The sequence below is a fragment of the Bombyx mandarina genome, chromosome 11, assembly GCF_030267445.1.
Source record: "Bombyx mandarina strain Sakado chromosome 11, ASM3026744v2".
NCBI classification, from domain to species: domain Eukaryota; kingdom Metazoa; phylum Arthropoda; class Insecta; order Lepidoptera; family Bombycidae; genus Bombyx; species Bombyx mandarina.
Window position 1 is genome coordinate 11,424,869 of NC_143218.1, and position 10,546 is coordinate 11,435,414.

The 10,546-nt window shown below is 36.5% G+C and overlaps 1 protein-coding gene across 1 annotated transcript in view; it reads right to left on the reverse strand.

Annotated features, from left to right (window-relative positions):
* LOC114253438 (uncharacterized) overlaps positions 1–10,322 on the reverse strand; it is a 40,142-nt gene extending 29,820 nt beyond the window's left edge. Inside the window, exon 1 of the mRNA XM_089731492.1 lies at positions 10,085–10,322. The gene's annotated coding sequence lies outside the window, so the exon portion shown is untranslated. The remainder of the gene's footprint in view (positions 1–10,084) is intronic.
* Positions 10,323–10,546: the final 224 nt, after the last annotated feature.

The window sequence follows — 10,546 nt, forward strand, 5'->3', positions numbered from 1 at the left end:
GAAATACAGCTATCTGTTGAAGATGCACCTACATACGTCATTTAACGTATGACATTAATGGAAGTACCAACAACAACTGTCACGACTTCGATCACAATCTGATGAAAGGCTTAGGAACGTACAGAGGATAAACATAAAAATAATTTTTCATTTTTATTAATAGATAAATTTAAACCAAGTGGCAAATTAAGAAAAAAACGAAATTAAATATTTTACTCACGAAAAATAGGGGCCCGTCGGAAGGAGGATGTCAGAGCCCATATGAAAGATGCATTGAGTGACCATTAAGAAACCATGTATCATATTAACGGTGACCTGCTCATGCAAATTGATTTTGTCATGATCTTCTTACGTCGCACATGAACGTCTTTGTGCCTGAGTATTTATCAACGTACAAGGTTTGTGAGGAATTAATTATTTAGAAGTTGTGTGTTTAAGTATGAACTGACAGTAGCAACGTTCAAAACAAATGTGAAACTGTCCAATTTTTTTCTTTATAACGTAATATTGAGTGTCTCGTTTTAAATGTGGAATTGAGGCTTAGGGGTAGGTGGTTGTTGGAGAGCGGGTTCGAACGACGGTCCCGCGACCCACTTCTTCCCTCATTCCGTCCCTCTCACACCGATTGTGCTGTTTTATCACTCCGATAACGTAAAGTTATCATTGCTCCGACACCCGTTCATTTCAATACTAAAATGCTGAAAAGGATAGAAGTCAGTCTACAAATTCTTCGTTCTCCTTTAAATTTTATGCACAAAATAAAACCTATCGGCAGATTTAATGTCACGGACATTATTTCCGGTTCAACCATAGAGCGATGCAGAAGTGTATGCAAAGCTAGCTAAAAATCTGTGGATAATACCTACCTAGGCAAAGACGGTAAGCATTATAATATTTCTTTTAGCGGCAATATTCAGAATACTATTTAACAGCTTTGACTATGTACATATTTACATATGTATTTTCAAAAGTGGGTAAAACTTAATAAGTTAACTAATAATTGACGTTTTGAGCTTCCAAAAGAGGAGACAATTTCCGAAAAACGTATTATAAATCATTAAATAAAATAGAATACTGTCACTGTTTAGGTACGTTAGAATCACAAGTCACAGATTTAAAATTTACATAAAGATAATTCTATTATGTTATGACGTCATTTCGATACTTGTTTACATTTAATGTGGCTACCTAATTCAGGTTGGGTTTATATATATGTATATATTTTAATTTTTTACTCGTGTCGGCTGTCGGGCTCGAACTTAGACTTAGGTACAAAAAATTTAAACCTGATTCGCATTTATATTTGAATTCAAATTTTATTCAGAATGCATTATTCACTATTTCTTCGAATAGCAACAGTGTAGTGCAGTGAAGTTGACCTGTTCGTAAAATGCGTGCTACCCGTGACTCGTAACGTAATAGTTTACGTTCGAAATTGTTCTAGAGCAGAGAGAGAAGGGCCTGTAGGGAGACTATAAACAATAGGTGTCGGTAATAGGGTAGCACAAGGCATTGCGACAAAGGCCATGGTGTCGCGGTGGGCAGCAGGCGACAGTCGGCTGTGTCTGCCGGCGGCGGCGCGTCGCGTTCGACGACCTGCCGTCTCAAGGCCGCTCTTACACGTGCCAGTCGTGCCACCGAGCGCTTCCTGCCGCCGCCATAACAAACCTCTCCCGCCCCACACCCTCTCGCACCCACACCGGGTGCGACCGCTCACGTAACTTGCCCAAATATTTGATTCTAAGAAAAGGTCCTTCCCCTCGCACGAGTCGTGTAGCATCTATCGTATCCTGAAGATCGGAATTTATTCAACTTCATCAATTTGGGGCAACCAGTTTTGTAAAAAATCTTTGATATACATACATACATTTAATTTTGATGTAGAGAATGTGATCACGTTAAGTACAGTAACGTATTCGGTTTTGTGGTCACTTGAAACCAAAATTAGAGTATTTTATTAGATTTTGGATATTGATGTAAAATCATTTATTTTTTTGTGAATACAATTAAAGTTTTTATTGTATTCACAAAAAAATAAATTATTTTAAAAACTTCAATAATGTAGAAAATTGATATAGGTATTTTATAATTAAACTATTGGTTTCAAAACGAAGTAAATTCCCGCAGAAAATTACATACTCGTATGAATAAATGTATGTGTTAAATACAGATTATTTAATATTTAATTATTTGTAGGTATTTCACCTACATTCGCTGCTGTGATATTGACGTAATGACTAAAAACAAGTTTTAAGCATAAATCTTGCAAAATATTATAATTAAATAAAATTTTAATTATGAAATCGGTTAATTTGTATAGATTAATCAAAGTAAAAATTCCTTTTTGGGTAAGATTATACTAGCGATGGACAGAGCGTGTCCAATGGTTTATTGAAATAAAAAAAAACCTTCAAAACAATATTGACGAAGTGAAAAATGTGATCTCTTGAACATCCGTGTCTCAATAAATATATATACTTAAATAATATAGATACGCTTCTTGTAAGTACCTACGTTATATCTTGTGGAAAATCCAAAAACACAGTGTTACATGCCTTGTCAAGAACCTATGACATCTCGAATATTTACACATAATACGGTTGGGCCAAAAGTGCGCACTAAACCTTTTTTCTGAATAGTAATCCCATTATAAAATCGTTCTAAGATTTTTGCTTACAAAATTCGTATGAAAGCATTTTGTTAACATTAAAATATCTAGAAGATCAAATTTTATGCATCGAAAGCATTACGTTAACATCTGGTCTTATTATGCATGCAATTTTATAATTCTGACTAGACGGTGACGTGTCAGTAGTCAAACTGCACAAATAACCTAGGCTCCTACTGTTTTCATTTGAATTTCACAATAGCAATATGATGTTTCTTAACAGAACAGGTAGTTTAAAGTTTATAATATTAAATGGTAATCTATGGGCATGGAATGTGAATTCGAAACCACTTGACACAGATGAGGTCACTTTCTTCGCGTAATGTCTGCTGGATAGGGATGTATGCATTATTTTTTGTTCTTTGTTATAAATAGAAAATAAATGTTTTAAGTAGCCTAAATAGAAATAAAAAAAAGTGGTAGCAATTCGTATTTAATAAATGTATTAGGAAGAGCTCGGGTGTGTTAGGGAAATCTCGTTACCTTTCTCTCGCTTTTCATTCTTTTGCTCTTGATTTTTGGAACGAAGTTCCATAAGGGACGATGCGGAGGGGTACCCTAATCGGGGAAAAACGTCCGTAACGTAAGATTTTTATTATTTATGTATAGTCTTAGTATGATGGCTATACAGTGTCAGTGTCAGTGTCAATGTATAGTCTACGTGATGGCGGTTTATTATTATTCATATAAATAGCTGTTTCTTTGTATATTATTATTGTATAATTTTTATAAATCATTGTGAATAAAATAAAGTTGACAACTTTGTAAAGTAGTTTTATTTTATTTTTATCAATAAAAAAGTCATAATAAAAAATATATACCCGAATAATTATTTTCTTTATACCTCGAATAGAAATTACAATTAATATTTTTATAATAAGGAACTTCGCTCTTATCCGGTGTCCCACGAAACAACACAACTTTTTTTTTGTTTATTATATAACTAGCGACCCGGCCTCGCTTCGCTTCGGAAACATTAAAACACACATGAAACCAAAAAAATAAAATAAAAAAAAATGAAAAAAAGGTAGCCTATGTTCATCAGGGACAATGTCGGCTTCTAATGGAAAAAGAATTTTTCAAATCGGTCCAGTAGTTTCGGAGCCTATTCGAAACAAACAAACAAACAAATCTTTCCTCTTTATAATATTAGTATAGAAGTATAGATTTGGGCCTGGGATAAAATATGTGAGAAATGCCGTACCTAATTTACATCTTAAATACATTTGCAAATTGTGTATATAAATTTACGAATTTCCGCGTGTACAGTAAGTAGGTTCATTTGTTTATGATACTACACTGTTTAGTGCCACAAAGCAAATTTGTACAATAATAAAATTCTTTAAAAGTCCGATAAATCCGTCAGTTCGATACTGTCAGAAAAATGTTTGTGGTCCTTAGAGAATACGTTTTTAGATAAGAGGGTTATCTTAATTTACTTATTCTGTATGCATAAGCTAGTAATAGTTTGGCTTGGGTACCATTATTTTTATACGCTATTTTTATTCGTGTCCTCATTCAGTGAGGATCATAAAATTGATATCATTGTCATTTTCGTATGAATATTGGTTTATGATGTAGTAGCGGCCTGGCTGTTTGCCTTGGTGTAACTAAGACTGATTTACCAAATGTTTTGGCCTTTACATTATCAGTTAACTTCAAATATTTACGAAAGAGACGGAGCGCAGCGTAATACTGTGATAGTAATACCGTAGTTATTAATGATATGCTGCAATAATAAATTTTACTGACAGCGTAATTACTTTAATACCGTGGACCGCCAAGAGAACAAACAAATCCGTCCTCGAGCAACTTCGTATAGAAACGAGACTGTCGCCGATTTGCTACCAGAAGGTTCTTGGTTACTTTGGTCACACTGCTCGACGGCCACCAGACAACCTTGAAAGATTGATTGTGGTAGGCAAGGTAGAAGGGAAAAGACCCGCCGGCCGGCCACCAAACCGTTGGTCGGATCAGATAACTGCGCTCACTGGACTCTCTGTTGCGAACGCCCTGAGAGAAGCCGAAAACCGAAGCAAATGGAAGCTGATGGTACAAAGAGCCACGAAGGACTTTCAGGGACACGACCTTCAGCAATGAAGTAGTCGACTAAGAAGAAGAAGTTACTTTAAACAATTTTTAGGTATTTTATTTATTTATTTTTTATTGCTTAGATGGATGGACGAGCTCACAGCCCACCTGGTGTTAAATGGTTACTGGAGCCCATAGACATCTACAACGTAAATGCGCCACCCACCTCGAGATATAACTTCTAAGGTCTCAGTATAGTTACAACGGCTACCCCACCCTTCGAACCGAAACGCATTACTGCTTCACGGCGGAAATAGGCGGGGTGGTGGTACCTACCCGTGCGGACTCAGAAGAGGTCCTACCACCAGTGATTACGCAAATTATAATTTTGCGGGTTTGGTTTTTATTACACGATGTTATTCACCGTGGAAGTCAATCGTGAACATTTGTTGAGTACGTATTTCATTAGAAAAATTGGTACCCGCCTGCGGGATTCGAACACCGGTGCATCGCTTCAACACGAATGCACCGGACGTCTTATCCTTTAGGCCACGACGACTTCAATACATAATATGTATACATAATATGTAATACATAATATGTATGTATGGTAATAGATACTAACATATAGGTAATAGATTAGGTAATAGATCTATATAATTCCTGAAATGAAATTCATAAGATAAAAAACAATCACTACTAGCAAGCTGCCAAAAAATTTAATTACAAAATGCCATTCAGAATGTCAGTTATTTCAACAATAATCTGGGAACAAAAATGACCTCTCATTTTCATTTTCGAGAGAATATTAAATAGCGTTTTTAATATCAGAATAAGTACAATACATACGTATATATAAAGGTAGGAAAACATCTGAATACAAAGGCATTGTTTTAAGATTTCTAAATTAATCTTAAGAATGTTACGTTTACATTAACAGATTTTGTGGTTCGTTAACATTGAAGAACTGGAAGTTTAGGATAGTTTCGAAAATTTTCTTGTATAAAGAGATTATAGAGCTTGTACTTACGTTATTGAAGTTATACATCGTAGTATGCTTTTGTTTGTGTTTAAATGTATCTTTTGTAGTTTTAAACAATAGATATTTAATAAGCCTACTACATAGTACAAACATCTGTGATTTTCGATAGTGGATCATGACACAATATGAACTCCAATGAAAAAATACATTCGTTGAGTCTGTTTATCGCCTGTAAAAAAAAAGTGACTCGTTCCTTTACCAGGGTATTTTTTATTACGACAAAACGAATAGGGCTGTTTTGGGATTTAAATTTAACGGTTTTGAAATTAATAGGAATTGAAATTAATACTTTAATAGCGGAGGCTTTTTTTTTTCTACCTAAGCTGATAGCCTTGAGAGGCTATATCAGCGTCGCTTTAACTAGTAGGTGAGCTCACGGGGCTCAAACCTGATGACGTTGCTAACACGAACCCTAGCAAGAGCCGTGCTTCGCAGAATCTACCACCGGATCGGAAACGCGACCCACTGAGAAGATCCGACGAGAAACTCAGTGGGCTGTGTCTGAGGGTTAATTTACTCGGCGAGCCTTTCGCCGCAAGCGACGGGTTCTACGGAGGCTTATTGTACAGTCAACACTATGTGGATGACGTGACGCGTGTGGGTTTGAATTTGTTCTCTACACGGCAACAGTACGAGCAGATCTTTCGTCCGTGCTCGGACCCAGATCTGTTTCTTTTAATTTAGTCATCCTTATTAAATTTACCATCGGCAAGGACAGAGACGAGTGGAAAAGACTGGAGAGGCCTTCGCCTGAGAAGTGGTCCATATCCAATAGCAGAAACTAACTCTTATTAACATTTAGGCAATAAGCAAAACATCAATAACTAATTAAACATTAACAAACAGATACCAAATTCGGAATGGAAATTAAGGATAAGCAAATACAGACTTTTTAATTTTTATTTTATGTACTACTAGCGCTTTTGCGCGCACTATAACAAAAATTTCAACGATATCTGACTTATTGCGCCATAACTACATATATTAATAGACATCGCGACACTTTTTGTAAATAATAATGTGTTCTACAAAGTCGTAGTACATCAATTTATTCTATCATCAATAGTTTTCGCAGGGGACGCGATGTAAAGAATATTTTAGGTAATTTTTTTTACACCTTGGGTTACATTATTGTAGTTCTAGTAAGGATCCCTAATTTATTTCAAAAAACATTATAGCCTATGTTACTCGGGAATAGTGTAGCTTCAAAACAGTGAAAGAATTTTTCCAATCGGTTCAGTAGTTTCGGGGCCTATTCAATACAAACAAACAAACAAATCTTTCCTCTTTATAATATTAAGTATAGATATGAGTTTCGTGTTGATTTTTCTTAGTATTGAAACTCCATTTGGAATCGGCAGTAAAGTCATAAAGATTTTAAAGTATTTGTGAATGCCTAGTTGAATAATAAACTTTTTGTTTTTTTATTTCTATGTGTTTCGGAAACCACTTAATTCCAGGTGGGGGCTCAGCTTGTCTGCCTGTTTCATGCACTATTTTTCGTACTTTGATGGTAGAGGCACAAGTCTTTTCGTGAATTGCTAATAGCATTAAATATATTCAAAGTTTCAATTCAATTCGATAGACGACTTGCCAACCGACCAACAAATCAAAAAAACATTAGTTTTATTTTCTAAAAATATGCTTAGTATATTTACAAATCCAATAAAATTTAAATAAATATAATATATATAGTTTTTAATTCTCATTATTTTGTTGAATTTAATTCTAAATTATTATAGTTAATTAACGAGTTGTTTAAATTTTGAATTGTAAATGAATGTAATGTAAATGAATATTTCAGTATGAGAAACAATAAAAACGATTAACTATAGTAACCTGTGGTACGCGTAGATATTCATGCGATTAAGCGGGTTCCCATTTGGGGTACATGAAAATTATGTGGAAATGCTGAGAAATTAATTCATTTCACTTATATAAAAATATTATGATGTCTTGATGATTACAATATGTGGTTCAAAATGAGCTTTGTAAATTAATAAGAATCGAATTAGATAGATAAACCTTAAGAGAAATAAGACGCATTTTTAGGACTAAGTATGGGGGTTAAGGGGTATTCATATATGAAAAGTTTTATTACGGGAATTAAAAAAGGTTGGGACGCACCTAACTAGGGATAGTTCGAAATATTCCGATTAACAGTATCACAAAACAAAATTTTATTGGTTAAATATTATTTTGTGTTTTATTTGCATTTTTTAAATAAGATGTTCTTCGGTCATTATCTTTGTATAGAGATAGACACTCTGCCAACTATGCCGAGTATCATGCTACATTAAAAAGACGATAATAAATGCCAACATATAGTATTAATTGCTAAGAATGTGTGTAATTGATTAGCTAGATTACGTTATTCATAATATTAAAAAAAAAACACTGTTTGAAGAATTATCAAGGCACGGTTCGTGTTCTTCTTTTGTTAAAATTGTCCGAGTTGATAACTTTTATCACAATAAGTGACCTCAGACAGTGTCTTGTGAACGGGCGGCCCAATTAGCAAATTGAATCACTGTACATTGTGCCTCACGATATAATTGGCATATCTATCGAGTTACTTATCGTTTTACTTAATTGCCTTTCTGACCTGAACGTATCTACATAATGTATTTTACGGTCGTGATTCCGAGAAACAGATTCTATTGTCTTCGTGTCGTCGTACACCGGAACGCGTAATAACAACTTGAAACTTAACGTGAAGAGGAAGCGCGGTGTTTGCGCACTGCGTGGCGCTAATTTTGCGAAACGTCAGTGTAGGGGAGGCGGGGGCGACACGAGGGCGAGGGTTGTCTGTGAGCCCGCACCTTCGTCCTGATGACCTACATACAGAGCCCCGCCGGCGACGTCCCGTTCACCCCCGTTTTTGTATATCTACACTGCAACGTTATAGTATATTGGAATCTTTAAATTAACTACATAGTATCGTATAGGCTTTGATCGAAATTTTAGAGTTATTGAATACTAGTTGACCCGGCAGACTTCGTAGTGCCTCAATAGACAAATAAAAGATCTAAACTTTTATATAAAATAAACTTAAAACAATGTAAGGAAAAACAAAATTGTTATTTCTATTTAATTCCGAGCATTTTCATATTTATTTACCTTTTAAACCTTCTCTGGACTTTCAAAAATAATTCAAGACCAAAATTAGCCAAATCGGTCCAGCCGTTCTCGAGTTTTAGCGAGACTAACGAACAGCAATTCATTTTTATAATTATATAAAGATAGATTCAATTGTTTTATTCACATTATTTTTGGTTGTAAAGGTAGCTAGATTATTCGGCTCATCTGATGGCAATCGGTGACTGTCGTTTGTGGAGATCAGCAATACCAGGGGTATAGCAAAGTCGATGATTACAGTCACAACGGCGTGATTATTTTTGAATGCATTTTTTGGCTTTGTACCGTATCAGTGATTATAAGTTTGATTCCTTTCTTTTATGTTAAAATTGAAATGGGAATTTCTTTGTTTGTTTTTGATATAAGATTTTCATTAGTAAAACGAGACATGCAGTCTAAAAGCTAGACACTATACATAAAGCAATTAAATAATTAAATAATAAATATAATGTATTACTGTAGTCTGTTCGGTTGCGATATTCTTCCCATCTATTTAATTAATTAATTATGAATTTTGTAAAAAGGAAAGCTTTTTCCTCTGCTAGATCTTCTTTAAATAGGAGCTGAGCTTTTAATTGACTTAGAAGGTCGTGTATCCATTGATTGAAAGGAACTGACCATTTCAGGCCCTATTATTTGCTTCCGGCTTTCTTTGGACTGGATTAGAGAAACCTTCAAGGGTTGGCAGCAAGTAATAAATTAATGCCAATGTAATCTCCCATCACCCATTTGGCGTATACGGTTTCCGGTGGCCCATATAATTGAATTTAGCTGCAGAACAAGAGGTAAGGCATGACTAGGTCTCATCAGAATTAGGTGAGATGATGGTGTCCATGGGTGGCCAATGTAGATCCACAACTTTCTACTATTAACGCGGATCCTTACAGTTTAAGTACATTATTAGGAATGTCGTTACAGTTTAAGTACATCATTAGGAATGAAATAATTGAATATAAATCTCATCATAGCACTATCGACTATCACGACTACCATTATAAAATATTCACTATACATTTACTATACAAGTTCCAATGATTAATCTACGAGCGTTATCTACTATTAAAAATTAATTATTATCGTTCTTGAAATGTGAACCGAGGCGTGTGTGTATTTATGTAAAATAGCACGTGCTCATTTGTTGGTGGAACGCATGTCCGACAGGTAAGCACTCTGTAGTGTAGTGGAGTTCGGCAGGATGTACTGACCGGTGTATGAGGGCGGGTCGGGCGGTGGTGGCGGCGTCGACTCAGTGGTGTTGGAGGGCGCGTTCGGATAAGCGATCGCCGACGGCACATCTTCCGCGGCGCGGGCGGACGGGCCGGGGGGAGGCGCACAGAGCACGACCAGCCGCAGCAGCGCCACGCACCACCACCAGAGCACGGCGGCCAGCGCGCGGGCACAGCGCCCGACGCGGCCTGGGGCCTTCTTGCGACCAAAATACGCGCACCCTCAACTCGTGCACCGAACGGCTCGCTGTCAGCCGGAACCTTGTGCGGCGTCAACACGGCTGGCGAGGCAACGCGGGTGCGCGCGCGCGGCCACACGGCGACTGGAGCGCCGTTCCCGAAAGCATACGACCGCGCCCGAACACTATTTCGGGAGCGACGCTCCGCGCCGCTGCCGCCGCCCGCCCGCCACACGCTGCCAATTTTACGCGAAATTGCGGG